Source organism: Trichomycterus rosablanca, chromosome 6 (genome assembly GCF_030014385.1).
Source record: "Trichomycterus rosablanca isolate fTriRos1 chromosome 6, fTriRos1.hap1, whole genome shotgun sequence".
In the NCBI taxonomy this organism is placed as follows: Eukaryota; Metazoa; Chordata; class Actinopteri; order Siluriformes; family Trichomycteridae; genus Trichomycterus; species Trichomycterus rosablanca.
The window spans coordinates 29,880,435-29,894,446 of record NC_085993.1 but is presented as its reverse complement, the minus strand read 5'-3'; the positions used below and the strand labels follow the sequence as shown (position 1 = coordinate 29,894,446).

Sequence of the window (14,012 nt, the reverse complement as noted above, 5' to 3'; positions counted from 1 at the left end):
CATTCTTTATTGGGGACAGGTCAGAACTGCAGGCAGGCCAGTTCAGTACCCATACGCTGATCTTCTGCAGCCATGCCTTTGTAATGTGTGCAGCATGTGGTTTTGCATTGTCTTGAAAAATACATAGACGTCCCTGGGAAAGATGCCGTCTCGTCTACATTAATGCTGCCATCACAGAAGTGTAAATTACATTTGTCAAGGTCACTGACACACCCCCATACCATGACAGACCCTGGCTTTTGAACTTTTTGCTCATAACAATTTTAGATGGTCCTTTTCGTCTTTGGTCTGGATCCCCAGGTGTCCATTTTTTTCAAAAAAGATCTGCAGTACTAATTTGTCTGATCACAAGACATGTTTCCACTGTGTGATGATCCGTCCTAGATGCCTCCAAGGCCCAGAGAACTCAAAGATGCTTCTGAACATGGTTAACCTAAGAATTCATTATTGCACAGTAAAGTGTTAGTTTTTTTTTTTATGTTACTCTGTATTATATATTATAGAGCTTGAAAAGTGCTACCCACTTAGCCACCGTGCCGTGTTGAAAATCATTAAAATTATTTAGTTTTTATATTCCATTACCGGGCGGCATGGTGGCTAAGTGGGTAGCACTGTTGCCTCACAGCAAGAAGGCCCTGGGTTCGATCCCCAGGTGGGGCGGTCCGGGTCCTTTCTGTGTGGAGTTTCTCCCCATGTCTGCGTGGGTTTCCTCCGGGAGCTCCGGTTTCCTCCAACAGTCCAAAGACATGCAAGTGAGGTGAATTGGATATGCTAAATTGTCCATGACTGTGTTCGATGTAACCTTGTGAACTGATGAACCTTGTGTAATGAGTAACTACCGTTCCTGTCATGAATGTAACCAAAGTGTAAAACATGACGTTAAAATCCTAATAAAACAAACAAACAAACAAATACTCCATTACTAGCCCCAAATTGCCCCATCCCAGTGTTTTTTTAAATGTGTTAAAGGCCTGAATTGCAGAAATGGATGTATATTAACAATCAAAATGAAGTTGACAAAACATGAAATATCTTGGGTTTATACGGTCTGCAATGAAATACAGGTCAAAAAAATTGTAAAACATTGCATTTTTTGTATTTGCATTTACCATACTGCCCCAGCTTTTTCTGATTTGGGGTTGTATTTACAGTGTATTCCTCTAGACGGCTTGTAACAACACTCAAAAGAACTACTTTCACTTTTGGGCGTATATGTGGCTGCAGCGTTTTTCCTAATTAGAACATAATCTCTTACTAAATGTGAAACATTTCTCTTGGATTTGGGTTCCTTTACCTTTTTCCCAATCTCTGGTAATTAATATTTGCCTATCAATGTTTTACTAATCTCCCCTGCTTTATCTGCACTGTTGAGTTGAAAAAATCTAATCCTGTATTTACTTCCCCAGCCGTTTTTCAGTCTCCTGATAATCTGTTTATGCGTGCGTGGCATTGTTGCCTGAGTCTTGTTGTGTTGAGGGCTTGGGCGCGATTACGTCGGCTCAGTCTTGGCTAGCACTCCGAGTTGTCAGAGCCTTTGATCTGAGGCGTCTTTGTAATCACTTCTGAAAGTGTTGACGGCACTATGAGGGCTTTGCAAATGTGCCTCCATACTTTATGCACTCTTTAAGTGCTTGATGCCATGTGTTTAAGACCTGGCATCCATGATGAAAGAGGGGCCTAGAGCGGCACTCTTGACACTGGACTGACAGAAGTATTAGAATGACTGCTTTTAAGAGCTATTTTTTAAATACCCCACCTGGTCATCTAGAGTGCATATTCACCTTGTTTCAGTCCGTCTATATGAAGATAAATGTGGGATTCTTTCACCCCGTGCTCTATAGTCTCACCAGGAACGCAAGCAGGGGGAAGAAATGCCTGTGCTTTCTTCTTTAACAATAGCATTTGCATATTTTTATAGTCTCTCAAAGAAAAATAGCCAGCAGGCGAAGGGCCGCAGCGGTAGTGCGAGCTGAAAGCGGAAACAGGGTAGACAGTGTGTGCGTGCGTGTGTGTGTGTGTGTGTAAAGAGAGAAAAAGTGAAGTATACATGAGTGTATGTGTGTTTTAGTGTGTACAGTATATGTGTGTGTGTTTGTGTTTTTGTGTGTTCGCAGCATGGCCACTTGGTCCCTCAGCTGTGGAGTAAGACACGGTCCAGCGTAGAGGCCCCAGTGCTCAAGAAAAAGGGATAGATTGATATAGAGAAGGGGAAGAAATGAAGGTCACCCCGTCCTGCAAGAAAAACATGAAAAATTATAAATTAGAAGCTGCTAGAATGAGCTAAAGTGTTTCTAAACAGGAAACTTTTTAAACTTTGGATGGTTTTCATTGATAATAGTGTGCACTGTATTAAGAGTAGAACTAAATTCATGAATAGGTCATTTAAAGCTGATTAACTAACCAAGTTATAAATTAGTCAGCAGATTGTTAATGCTGATAAAATACTACAATTAGAGAAAAAAGATTTCTACATTTTCAATATAATGACAAACTGCTATCTGAAATAAAAATCCACAAAGTACTCAAAATGGCATGGGAACAATACATTATTTTCATATGAAAAGATGAAATGATGACTTTAGAATCTGCTGCATCTGTTAAATGCTACAATTAAAATACCCTAGAACTTTTGTCACTGGTGTTACTGTAAGCTGTATACTAACTCTTAAAGAAAATCGTTGACCATGAACCACTTTTAAAGAAATGGTTTTAATATAATATAAAATAAAGTAAACAAGTAATTGTAAAGCATTAACAAAGAGAGAATTATAAATACTTCAGTATGTTTTGTTAATGCTTAGGGGAAAGTGGCCTTGGAACAGTTACACATTGTTTCCATTCTTCCTTCTTATCCTTTCATGATTGGAAGGCTAAATTGAATTGGAATCTGATAGAAGTGCTGTCATCTAGAAATTGAGGTTTTCATCATCACTGGTGTTACTGTTTATAGTAATAGGGTAAGTTCACACTGGAGCAGAGATGTTCACAAGTCACAAAATACGAGTCCGAGTCGAGTCACGAGTCTTTAGGCTAGAGTCCGAGTCAAGTCACGAGTCAATATAATATACACAAAACATATATACACAGTATATAAACAAATAATATGTAAGTTCAGATAAAAAACAACAGCAGATTAGCAACTGTTTTTTGCCGTTTTACTTAGTGCCTTCACTTTTCTAGTCATTGTGCAAATGTAATTTCCGTAACAAGAAGGTACCAGTTAAAAGCTTAAACTGATACGTTTTGTTTTCATTCCAAATTACAGCACAGCGGCCAAAATCCAAAACACAGCAAAAAATCCAAAACCACTGCTTACCTTAACTTATGTTGTTCCAGATGCTATTAAATTTATAACCGTGTGTCGTCCCTTTAGGAATAAAATCTGTTATTTTGTAAATTAAAAACCTCCAAACTTTTCCCGGTTGTGAAGTAAAACACTAATTCATTAGAAAGCCAATCAAGCGTTTCATTGACAATCATCTGTGTGATGCTGCAAACTAAATACATGCAAATAAATTTCCTACAAAAATGTATGTCAGAAGGTCTGATTGGTTCAGAAAGCGGTTCTTACAGTCATTGGGGCCAATTCTGTAGGAGCATTTCATTCACATTAGCTGTTACTGTGAAATGCACTACGTAGGGTATTCCACCATTTTAAGTGAGATTCATATTTAAAGTAGGGAGTAGGAAGCGACGCTTCATCTCTACGCCGGAAGCTGGCTGGAACATTTACCAGCGTTGTGGGTTAAGACGGCCGGAGCGTTATTAGAGAGCAGAAAATGACACGATCAGAATGATGTCGGATCATATATATAATTGTCACACGTAACTAATGTTAACACATTCTGACTTTTGTTGTCTACAAGTCATTTTTTGTGAGTAGCGAGTCGAGTCCGAGTCATTTGAAACGAGTCTCAGTCGAGTCTGAAGTCGCTGTGTGTGTGACTTACGTGCGACTCGGACTCGGGTCACAGACTCGAGTCCCCATCTCTGCATTGGATATTTAAGATATTTAAGATATATAAAAAGTGTCAATCCACTGACATACAGGTAAACTAATATTACCACTAGCTACTACATATGACTAACTGACTGACTGATTGATCGATTGATTACTTTATTGATCCCCAAAGGGAAATTGCACAAATATATCAAAAACAAACACATTAATGATTAAAAACAAGTCAATCGCATGAAGTGATACTTAATTTTCTTTAGCAAAGGGATTTAACTGTAAATTAATGCATTAATGTAATTAATACATGAATTTACATTAATACATGAATTTTTTTAAATGTATAATTATTGCAAGCAGTAGCCTAGTGGTTAAGGTACTGGACTAGTAATCAAGCCCCACTACTGCCAGGTTGCTGCTGTTGGGCCCTTAAGAAAGGCCCTTAACCCTTAATTGCTCAGACTGTATACTGTAACTGTACTGTAATTCACTTTGGATAAAGGCGTCTGCTAAATGCCGAAAATGTACATGTAATTAATGTAATGTAATAATTAGCTGAACATTGCTTTTGATCAGAGATTGTAAGTATATATAATTAAAGTGAAAAAGATTAACCAAGGTAATGGTGGTTTGTCCATAAATAAATATCTGAATAATAACTGATGCTACTGTTAAAACTTTAATAACCTTAACGGCATTAACGGCTGCTAAATTAACGTATCTGTGAAATTGACTCCAATGCTTTGATCTTACAAAATACCAACAATTTTCACTGCATGGTTCATTAAATGTGTTATATGACAAAAATTTACCCTTTCTAATAATTAAGTTCGGACAACTGACAATAGAAACAATAGAAACTACAGTATTTTGTATGCATTTCATTTCTGCCAACAATTTGGGGAAGGACATTTCCTGTTCTAGTATCTAGAACTTGAATCGCTGCCCATGTAAGATTCATAAAGAGGCAGAGATTCAAGTTGCCTGCACAAAACCATTACCTCAACCCTGTTTAAAATTGGAATGGATTGACTCTTGTTCAACATAACTGCCTGACCTCACGAAACTCTTTTAACTGAATGCGTACAAATTCTCACAGACACAGTCCAAAATTGTGTGGAAAGCGTTTCCAGATAAATAGAGGTTGCTAAAGGGGTGCCAGAGTTTTTAGGGGTGCCGGAGTCTAAAGCTACTCTCTGCAAAACTGACATTTTACTCTTAACAATTTCACATTTTAACTACATCTTCTGTTATTTTACCCCAAGGTTAAAGACTACACGTCGAGCCTGCTGTGCCAACAATGCTGCTCCAGCTAGATGTGACGGAAACCTGGCTTGTTTGCACCAAAAATGTCAAGAACTCACTACGGACCTTATCACAGACAAATAATAAAGAACTCCAATTAGTTTTTGCTAGTTATAACTTTTAGTTTAATTTAATTTTGTGTTTGTATGATTTGTGTAAATCCTATTTATTCAAAGTATACTCCAGGCCACACATGGAGGATGTGTCCCTACTGAGTCTGGTTCCTCTCAAGGTTTGTTCCTGTAATTTTAGGGGAGTTTTTCCTTGCCACTGTCGCCCTCGGCTTGCTCTGTAAAGTTGCTTTGAGACAATGTTCATTGTAAAAAGTGCTATACAGTATAAATAAAATTGACTTGACTTGACTAAAGCCACAAAGAGCCACATTTGAAGTGGGATACCAAACGTATGCGTATGGGCAGGTGTTTGCATACATTTGAACATACAGTATACTTGATATAAATGTTATGACATGTCATCTCATCACTGAGTATTAAAGTTGATATAGTATGCTACAGCCCAGCACGGTACTTGAGTAAGAGTATAATAAAGTAACTGTGAATTGATTTTTTATGAGAGTGAACACTGGAAATACAGAGAGAGAGAAATAAGAGAAGCTTTTTTGTCGACGCCTGAGGGCTGGGAAAGACAGAAATTTGATTATTTCAGTATAAAATCATTGTCTTTTTGTCATTTAAGTTGTATGTGTTTGCTGTGAGTTGAAATGTGTGGGGGTTTTTTCTATTTATATTTGTCATGTTTAATTTTCATATGTTTTTGCAATATTTCCCAGCAAGGAATATTAAGCTGGTATTGATGTAACATATATTAGTACTAAGCCAAGGTCTAACAGTAAAAAATTTTTATATCACTTTTAGTCTTTATTTGAATTTTTTCAATATTTTTTAAGTAGTCGTAAAATTATTTAATTTAGTTTTTATTTATTTTAATTTCAGTACCTTTAGTTCTGAAGACTAAGCTTACAGTTTAAATTTGCGTATGCAGACTAATAGTCAGTGTATGTATAGCTGAATGGTTTCCCATTAATGTGATATAATTAATAGAACTACATTAAATGATAATCCCTGTACACGTAGACTTTTTACACTGGGCTCACACATTTACTGCTTTGATGTAGAACATTTTATTCATTTTCAATCCATTTTTATCAATGGTTTTATCTTGGTCAGGGTCTCAGCGGGTCCAGCTCCCCCGGAAAACACTGGGTGCAAAATAGGAATACCCTGGACAGGGCGCCAATCCTTTGCAGAGCTTTGACCAATTCATTGGACATAGCCAATTATGTCTGTATAGACACCCGGCAAGCTGATAGCACAACTGAGAATTAAATCTGGGTTAGTGCAATAGACCACCCAGGACTTTTAGTCAATTGCAGAACTGAGAAATGTATATGTAAAACATATATATTACTAACATACACCGATCAGGCATAACATTATGACCACCTTCCTAATATTGTGTTGGTCCAACTTTTGCCATCAAAACAGCTCTGACCCATCGAGGCATGGACTCCACTAGACCCCTGAAGGTGTGCTGTGGTATCTGGCATCAGGATGTTAGCAGTAGATCCTTTAACTCCTGTAAGTTGCGAGGTGGGTCCTCAGTGGATTGGACTTGTTTGTCCAGCATACACTGTCCAGCTCGATTGGATTGAGATCTGCGAAATTTGGAGGCCAAGTCAACACCTCAAACTCGTTGTTGTGCTCATCAAACCATTCCTGAACCATTTTTGCTTTGTGGCAGGGCGCATTATCCTGCTGACAGAGGCAGCCATGAGGGAATACCGTTTCCATGCAAGGGTGTACATGGTCTGCAACAATGCTTAGGTAGGTGGTACGTGTCAGAGTAACATCCACATGGATGGATGTGCCTGGTCGGTGTATATTACTAATCTGTGACAGTAAAATAATTTGCTCTGCAACATATTAACTGTTTTGGGTTTTTTGTGCTAGGATGTTCTAGAAACAAATAAATATTATGCAGCAGGAGTAATACTTCTCCTAAGTGATCTATTTGGCATTGATACCTCTCTGTATTTCAAAGACTTAAGTAGATATGCCACAAATTGCACATCGTTTAAAGCTTAACATGTTATTTTACTCGTGTGAAAATACCATTCAAATTTTTGCAGGTGTTGTCAAGTTTGCAGGTGTTTATACACACAAACTTCAGTGGAGTGGAATGAATGAATGCAGACTGCTCATTATGTAACATATTGGGATGGGCCTTTATTCTTTCTGCCTGCGTTCACACAAAATATTCTTTCTTCTATTTATTTTTGGAGGCGTTTTTTAGTTTATTTACAGTCTCATTACAATTATTGGTAATTAAGATAGTTTGAATTTCTTAGAACAAGAATTCTTAAAATTTCTTATAGCTCTTTTTACTCATCTTTACCAGAGGTGCCAATAATTATGGAGTTGTTGTTGTTCTTTTTCATTTTAGCAATATTATTCTTTTTTGCTGTATTAATCCTGTTGCAAATCTACCCAAGCATTTCAATTAAAGACTAGAAACACTAGAACTGAACATACCAAACCCTATGCTTTCATTTATGGCTTCTTTGTGTTTCTGTTAAAACCAGACTCCACCTATAGAGGATTTAAAATGAACTAAAAATGACTGTCTATGTGCTGTGTATGTACGTGTGGTTTCAATTTGCATTGCTGCCTGCACACACGGCGGCATTACTGTCGAGGCATTACCATGTGCACTGCAAATTGGTCTCATTGACCTTTCCACCTTGTACACGAGACACATATGTTCCACCTGCTTTGGCTATTATTCAGACTTAATGCGTTGTTAAACACGTACTGTATGCGCATTTTTAAAAAGTTAGTGCAGATGATCAAAATACAGCATCTCATAACTGAAGGTTGCAGCTGGCCGATGTGCCCTGCACAAGCTTTGAGTAGTAAGCAGTGGGCAGCTTGGCACAATGTCAGGCCCAACTTAGTGGGTTGCTCAATGTTGCTTTTGTTGCCCCAGAGGTATGTGTGTGCAGCGAGAGAACGATATGGCACCAGCGAGTCTGAGCTATGGTACAACATTCTGTATAAGGCAAGAGCCAAGCAAGATGTATGCAAACCCATTTCTAAACAAATGCACCCTGACGCTGCTTGAACACAGAGAGGGCTATTAGCATCAAAAATACATAATGTGCACATGAATCACGGCTTCCCAACCGCAGCGCATGGCCACACATATGAAAACGCTAGAACGTCATCCACTCAGTACACGACGTCATTCACAAAAAAGAGACATCCAGATATATTTTTAATGTGACATTTGAGTCACCAGTCTGCACTGTTCCAAAGCAAACAGATTATAGTGCGGACCTTGGTCGCGTCGCCTTCTGTGCAAAGCAGACAAATCCCACAATGCATTTCACTTCATTTGCAGGTTATGATGAACCATCACTTTGCATCAGCGTGCACTTCTCTCTAAATGACTAGCCAGGCAGTGTAGCTGGCAGCAACGTTTTTCCAGCATTGCTAGCACGCAGTGGCTGTAGCTAACTCCAGCGGCGAGGCCATCATTTATCCCTGATTGGCCTGGGAGCACAAGAGCAAAATTGTGCGCCAGACTCATAAAGAGGCCGACATTTCCTCTGTTTTTTTTCCCCATGAATCTCACACAGTGCAAGTCAGCTACATTGGTACAATAGAAAAATTATGACCTTATTATTTTATTTGCATTACCTGTAATAGCTGGGTGTTGCTAGAGGTATTTATTGCACCCATTATTATAAAGCTGTTACTCTGACAGACGTGCACACTTCTTTTTTTTAAATGTATTATTTGTGACAAGCCGGGTAAGTTAGTAAAATATAGTATAGACAACCACACCAGGCTTGTTTCCTGGCTGCACATTAAGCTCCTTTCGATTTTAGGAGCATTTGCATTTTATTAAAATTCTTTTGGTTCCTTAAAATGATCCACGGTTGGATTTGATGACTAAGTGTAATGCTGTCTACAAGCAGTAATGCCAATGCATATCCAGTGTGTAATTATTTCAGTACTTTGCATTTACCTAAGTCTATTCTTTTTTTTCCATCTGCCAGGGATTTATGTGTTTAAATTGTACTGCAGAGGAGATTCTGGCTAAATCCTCAAAAAATCCACACCACACCACAACAACTACCCTTGTCTGTCATCACCACGGTATCACAAACCCACACTGTAACACTTACATTTATGCATACTTCACTTTCCTGACTAAAGCTGGAACTGTCTGAACTGTCGTTCCTCCCAAAAAAGAGAAGAGAAAAGGCAGAGAGGTCACTCATCGTACTATTTCTCTGTTATCCAGTTTGATTGGGATTTGAGCAGATTCGTGCCGTCATGTCTCAGGGGAAATAAAATGCTTTGATTAATGTAATCCTGAGCAGGAAGCTACCACAAACCGCTCTCATGGGGGATATGCTGCTGTTTGACAAACAAAAACACCAGAGCCACAAGCATGGGATAAACACAGTGGCCACCTCACACAGAAAACATCACAGCTCACCTTCCACACTTGGAGAAGAGCCATACTAAATGAGACTGCTGATGTTTGATTATACTGAAATATTGATCACTTGCGTAATCCTAATTCTATATCATATTATGCCACAAATATGTGTCATGTGACTTGTTTTGAACACCTTGATTACATAAACAGTGTAAAACTGAATCTGTTTTATCTCCAGGGGCCAATATTGGGCCTGTTTAACTCAAATGCCACCAGTACACCAATCTGTAAGCCTACAGCGAGACACTGCATCAGCAATTCCAATAACATATTCAAAATGTTGAAAATCTTGCCGAGCTGTCTGTTCCAAAAAACATCCTCTGACACTGACTTCTGCTTAAACTGACATACTAATTAGGATTAATTTTAGTAGTAGTGTTTGGTTCTAAAAAGCACTTTCCTTTTCATATTTCATATTTTATATTGTGATCAAGGTAACCTGGACAGATCCCTACAAAAGTAATAGTCAATTATTTCATCTAGACCATCATAAAATGCACAGCCTGTGCTTGAAGCTTAACCATTATGAATTATTCAAACTATGTTTAAGCAATGCAAGAGGTTTCAGTATTAGTAGTGGTTGTGCAAAACTAAAGCAACTTATTTACCATTGTTTTGTAATAAAACTATTTCATAAGTCATATGAATTTCAAACATCACAGTTTAAATACTGAAGTTTTGCTATTTAAAGTTAAATTTTTCATTCAATCTAAAATATTAAAAGATAAGCATCACCATTTTACAGTGCATGCTAAAGTCTCACACTTAATTTAAACTTTGTTAAGGTACTGAATATTCAATATTTTGCATTGTGTAGATATAAACTCTACTAGCCATAGGATGTTAAACAATGTTACTTTTGCATGGTGTTAATGGGTTAAAGACTGCTTATAGTCAGAAATGTTACATACATAATTTTACCTTTACTACTAGTGATGCCTAGGTTTGACAACAAGCTAAAATTTTACTGATGTTTTAAATAAAAATACAGTGGACAAAAAGAAGTTGTTTTAAATGGCATAATACGGTCTTATTAATTCAAACTGAATAACAAATCTTGCTAACTGAAATTTGAACATTAATTAAAAACATTAGTAGTAGTAGTAATAAATGGGGGGATATGCAAAGCAGTAAAGGTCCATCCAAAGCTGTTACATCACATTACATCTCACACTTATAAATGTATTTAAACTCATTGGACATTTTCTTATGCATTTACTTATGTGTTTGCTGCAACCTAACGTTTATACTTATTTTACATTCACCTCTAATGAAGAAATTAGTCTATAAATTATCAAATTATTAACGAGGCAAAATAGAAATAAAACATTTAACACAATTTATTGTGATTTTACTACGAATTGCATTAAGAACTACTAATCTGGCAGCATAACTCATGCATAACAGAATAAGAATAACTTTATTGGCCAGGTACACCTGCATACACTGAAAATTTGACTTAGTGTAGATTTGGTGTATATTGATATCATTTAAATTATAAAAAAAACTGAATGGGCTTTGATGGAAATTCGTTTTTAAAGAGTGGATTTAAAGACAATCAACGCAGAGCAAACACTGAAGTGGAGCAAAGCATAGTGAAATGGAATTTTCATATGTGTATCTAATAAACTGTAATAGGCTGCAGTATCCAAAGTGTTACTACAATAACACTTTCTTATTTTAAAATGAACAAAACGCATATTGTATTCATATTACCAATGCAATTATAATTATGAAAAATCACTTAATGCAAATAAGTAAGTAAGTAAGTAAGTAAAATTTATTTATATAGCACTTTTCACAGATAAGAATCACAAAGTGCTTTACAAAAACATTACATGACATAAAATATATACACACATTTATATAATACAATAAGTTTTATTACCAGTTTTATTGCATTTGTGTTCAGATTAGTTCAGTTAATAAGACTTTTTTTATTGCACGGATAAATAACTTTATTTTCTGTCATTCTTCATGCCCTGTCACTGGACTTTGCAGGGACTAAACTTTTTGGGTGTTTCGTTCTCAACTGCCCATGCGAATTTTTATGACTTGTGTAGTGCAGTTAATAAATAATGTATTAGTCTGGAAACTTAAAAGCTCAAAGTCACGTTTTGGCACATTCTTTTGATTCTTTTAAGGTAGATTGTGCTTCCTTAAAAAAAAGTTAAGTATAAAATCTAAACACGTTGTAAAGTGGAGTATGTGTAAGCTTTGTAGATTTGTAGAATTTAGTTTCTTGTTAAAGGCACACTTTTTGGTATATACTATTCGTTTATCTTAGTTACTTATTTGAACTTTTTAACCATTCTGAAATTGTTGCAGTTAATGCAATTTATATATACTTTTTAAAGGAATAAGAAACCCTCAGTCCATATTATCAATGCTCCACTCGCCAATCAGGCGCGCTCCCGTGACTAAGCGCGCCTCCTGCTGGAACCTACACGCGCCGCGCTACGCCAGTAACTAACTGATTGCCAGTTCGGGTTTTAGTCTCGGAAATCCACAACCAAAACAAAAAAAAAACCTTCCAGCGCTTCTGTTCAGCTCGGTGCAAAAACGTGGCGCTGAAGTAAAAAGGACTGTGAGGGGTCAGTTTGATCATCTTGGCTTCGCCAAAGGTCCTTTCATCTCGAGTCCAGTGCACAAACATATAGCTTAATGCGGCCAGTGTTCCCTCTTTTATTCCATTCGCCATGGCAACCCAAACGCGCGGCTCAGAAATGCAACCAGTGGGCTTTATTTGGGGAAGATAATGGCACGCAGTTCACCCTGGAGAAGAAGTTGGTGCGAGGAGAAAAACAAGGAAAAGCGTATGTTTTGTGCATGGAATAGATTCCATCCAAATGCATACATGCACTTGACGTATTCCCTCAATGCAATTAATTCTACAAAGCCAAATATTTAGCATTTTGCTTTTTGCGCATAATTCAGTCTGCTCGTGTTCGATGCCCCATATCTTTTACTCTGCGTGACTTTAACACCTCGGTTACAGAAACAACTCTAAAGCTTATGAGAGTGTTTGAACAAGTTACAAGTTACGCAAGTTTGGCACAGAGATCGATTCATGCGAACAAGGTTGATATGCCACATGCACGCGACTGCTGGAGAAATTCCACCGAGGGTCTCCTGTTTAGATTTGATTGATTGCCCTCTCTCCACTGGACATTCACTACAAACCGTGCAGCTTAACCGCAAAGCCCTATTGATTCTGTGTAAAAGCTCACTTCGTGTGCCTCACTATATATATATATATATATATGAGAGTGTATGAGATGTATATATATATATATATATATATATATATATATATATATATATATATATATATATATATATATATATATATATATATATATATATGTATGTATATGAGATATATGATATATGAGATATATGAGATATAGTGTTAGAATGTAGTATTAGTCAAAAGACGGTGTAAAAAGTATACGTCAACTGTATTTTCTTTGGGGCTAGCACACCACAGGTCAGAAGAATAAAGTATCCGACAATACAGTGTCCAATGTGCATCACTTACCTTCCCAGTTCTGGAAAAATGTCTTAAATGTTGTCTTTTAAGCCTCAGTCTGTGTCAGGCTGTGTCTCCCTCTGACTTGGTCCTTCCTAAGATTTTCTTCCCTCTGCCTCGACTGAGCGGAGAGCTCTCCTCGGCACCGCTATTATTTTCACTAAAATATATGAAAATTTATGCAAATGAAAATCAGCACTAACTGTTCGTCTCTTGTTATACTTGGGGATTTTCCCCCTCTCTTGCTTGCACCAAGAACAAATGACGTCCCCAGCAGGGAACGCGGGGACCTTGTTCCATAAACAAATAAATAATAAACACTCTGCATTTGAGATTACTTTCAAAAGAAGCGTTGAGTTTTAAAAGTTGATCGTCTGAGAGCATCCTTTCTCATTCTCTTCGTGCTGTTTTTTTTTTTTTTTTTTTTTTTTTTTTTGCGCGTTCCTTCACGGGCAGGCGAGACGCCCTGTTTCATGAAAGTGTGCGCTATAAGAACGCACGTATATTTTAGAATCAGGCTGTGTATTAATGAATAGACGGTCCCATGGCAGCGGCCTTGCTCTGGCGTTCAGTGTAAACAAATCCTCAAGCTTCTCTCGAATTTTTGGGTCTCATTCAAATTAAACCTACTGGGAGAAACGCACGCTTTTCTGTCGCACACTCTCGCAGTCTGTAGAATCTGCCTTTAAT

The 14,012-nt window shown here is 37.4% G+C and overlaps 1 long non-coding RNA gene across 1 annotated transcript; it reads right to left on the bottom strand.

Moving 5' to 3' along the window:
- Positions 1-1,927: 1,927 nt before the first annotated feature.
- Positions 1,928-13,901, bottom strand: LOC134316455 (uncharacterized). The gene is made up of 3 exons (XR_010013103.1): positions 13,661-13,901; positions 13,332-13,482; positions 1,928-2,232 (listed from the first exon to the last, which is right to left on the bottom strand). It is a non-coding gene; the product is annotated as an uncharacterized LOC134316455 (long non-coding RNA).
- Between the last annotated feature and the right edge of the window lie 111 nt (positions 13,902-14,012).